The sequence below is a fragment of the Portunus trituberculatus genome, chromosome 44, assembly GCF_017591435.1.
Source record: "Portunus trituberculatus isolate SZX2019 chromosome 44, ASM1759143v1, whole genome shotgun sequence".
NCBI classification, from domain to species: Eukaryota; Metazoa; Arthropoda; class Malacostraca; order Decapoda; family Portunidae; genus Portunus; species Portunus trituberculatus.
Genome location: NC_059298.1, coordinates 22702840 through 22705760, shown reverse-complemented (window position 1 = coordinate 22705760; position 2921 = coordinate 22702840). Strand labels below are relative to the sequence as shown.

At 45.0% G+C, this 2921-nt stretch overlaps 1 long non-coding RNA gene across 2 annotated transcripts in view; it reads left to right on the top strand.

Moving 5' to 3' along the window:
• The first annotated feature begins 631 nt into the window (after positions 1-631).
• The window catches only part of LOC123518821, a 48558-nt gene continuing 46268 nt past the window's right edge, over positions 632-2921 (top strand). The window contains exon 1 of one of the 2 annotated variants that reach the window (XR_006678888.1): positions 632-783. This is a non-coding gene — a long non-coding RNA (uncharacterized LOC123518821). The remainder of the gene's footprint in view (positions 784-2921) is intronic. The other variant, XR_006678887.1, reaches the window with a different exon arrangement.

Here is a 2921-nt window from a genome sequence, read left to right as displayed (position 1 = left end):
TTATTGGTATCGAATTTTTTCATTGCCTCTCTGCTTCTATAAAACATTTGATTCGCTGAGGTATTTTTCCATATTTTCTCTCAAGTCACTCACAACTACAGTAAGATGTTTGTTAGTAGCACGAAAATCAAGGTAGTGTTTTGAGTAGTGTGTGTGTGTGTGTGTGTGTGTTGTTTTAGTTCTATAGTTAATTAGTTTCATTGTCTCTCTGTTTCGTCTATAAAACATTTGATTCCCTGAGGTAGCTTTATACATACATTTTTTTTGTTTGATTTTTTTTTTTTTTTTTTTTTTGCTGGAAATTCTAGCAAGGCGATTATAGTAACATATTGAGTAATACTACGAGAATCAAGGCAGTGTACTTTACTTCTTGGTATCGACTCGTTTCACTGTCTCTATTTCGTCAATAAGACATTTAAATTCCTGAGTTATCTATCTATATTGTTGTTCTTTTTCCCTACAATGTTTTAGCGTCGCATTGCCTCACCGTGCCAAGAATAGGTAGGGCTCTAACATTGAGGAAAGGATGGAGTGAAGTATAGACTGGTTTTCATTCTCCTTTTCACGATGCTTCAGATCCGCTTTGCAACTTGAAGCGTGTGATTCGAAACAGTTGGTTGCTCGGTGTCTGGCGATCAGAGCAGTGGGGAGCAGTGTGTTCTCAGCAGTCTTTACAGAAGGCTGGGTGTAAGGGTGTAATCTGTGAGGGCGTGGGGTGTGTGCTGGTGCTGTTGTTGGTGCTACTGCTACTGCTACTGGAGCTACTGCTGCTGCTGCTGCCTGGTATGGAGAGTTTTTTTTTTTTTTTCTCTATCCTTTGGTAATGTGTTCCTTTGCACCGTTCGTTAATAATTTTGGGAGTCTAGTGTGTCTGTTTATTATGTTGGTCCAGCGCCGAGCTTCCCTGAAAAATGGCCGTCTAGATAACAAACGGCGCCGGTAATAATGATCAGTTATAGGCGTTCTCTTTATGACTTATTTACTGCTCAATAGGTGGAATGTTTAGTTTACTATTGTCATTGAAATACGGCCATTAATTTGTATATTATCTAAGCATTTGAAAAACCATGATCTTTTAGGTGAAATATAGTAAATACCTGTAATAGCAGTAACGGTCGTGATATGTAAGAAATATAGACACTTTAGTAATGATGGAGCGAAGCAGTATCGTGACATTAAAATGGCGTCTACTAGAATCTGGGGATCACGTGAAAGGAAACAAGAGGCTGGGTTAGTGTTATTCCTCCCTCCCTCCCTTCCTCCCTCCCACTCCAGGCCGTTACAGAGCCTCTCTCACAGCTTCCCCGCCTCTCACACTCCCAGCTGATGCGTCACTCAGGTGCAGGTGAGCGAAAGCTGCCAATATTTCTGCACATAACTGAGACAAGCAGAAATTTACACACGCACCGGATACACTAAACTGACGGCTATCTAACTGAAGCGGTGCATGTCGGCGATGTTTGTGTTAACCAACAAACCAGACTTGCCAAACTAACGATCAGCTGACCAGACTAACAAGAAGGCAATATAGGAGAGATGGAAACTGTACACTAACAAACTGAACAGAAGACACAACCCAGAAGATAGTGGACACTCCAGATAGCTTACACAAGTCATGGATGAGGATGACAAATGGAAATAGATAGGTCGGTGTGTTTCGTAGAGAGAATCCACATGTAGGCCTGATGGCTTCTTGCTTTCCGTATCTTCGTATCAACACTAAACAAACCAACAGTATGAATAGGACAGAACTCAATGCAACACACCCGACCAACTTGTCGAATGAGTAGCCTGGCAAACGACACGATCAATAATTAACCTTACTGACTGAATAACAGGCCAAACAAGGCAGGCAACTGTTAGCCATACCACTTAAATAACCGTTTGATAGACCACTGACCAAATAGCACAAGCAACTGTTAACCATGCTACCTAAATAATCTTTGAATAGAACATCGAACATCTCACATAATTAACCACGTGTTAAGCAAAACCAGGAGTGCCACGGAACACCTCGCATTAAAAAACCACGCGCAAAGCAAACCATGAGTATCAATAAATGTAAGAAGCTAAACGAGTAGCACCTATTAGGACCTAACAAGCATCTCGTCTGTTAGCGGGAAGGAGACAGACACAATAAGCAGAGGAGGATAAGAAGTAATCGAGCCAGCAGGACCTCACCAACTGACACCCCCTGCCTCGTGCGATCGTCCTCCTCGCCTCACCGCGCCGCGCCATCGAGCTGCCCTGAGATTGATGCACTGATTGATCAAAGAAGCCGTGACTACCGCCCCTCCCTCTTCCTCTATACTCCTCCTCCCTCTTCCCTTCTGCTCCTCACCTTCCTTCCCTTCCTCCATCGCTCCTATCCTACTGTACTCCTCTTCTTCCTCCTCCATCGCTTGTATCCTACTATACTGTCCTCCTCCTCCTCCTCCTCCTCCTCCTCCTCCTCCTCCTCCTCCTCCTCCTCCTCCTCCTCCCTCCATCGCTCCTATCCTGCTACACTTCTCATCACCACCTCCTCCCTCCATCATTCCAATATTTCTCTCCTCCTCCTCCTCCTCCTCCTCCTCCTCCTCCTCCTCCTCCTCCATCGCTCCTATCCTGCTATACTTCTCATCACCACCTCCTCCTCTTCCACTTCCTCCCTCCATCACTCCAATACTTCTCTTCACCTTCACCTCCTCCTCCTCCTCCTCCTCCTCCTCCTCCTCCTCCTCCTGCTCATTGGGTCGGAGGTCTCGAAGCTGTTCTCACCAGGATTATCAGATTAAGGCCCCGAAACTGCCTCTGAGATGACTTGTAGCTCAGGGCTGACTGGCATCGCTGCGTGTTGAGGAAGGCTGGCGTGGGGAGCTAAATTTTTACATGTGTTCTCTGTCTTGTAGCGTTCTCTGTCTTGCTTGTGTTCATTTGTT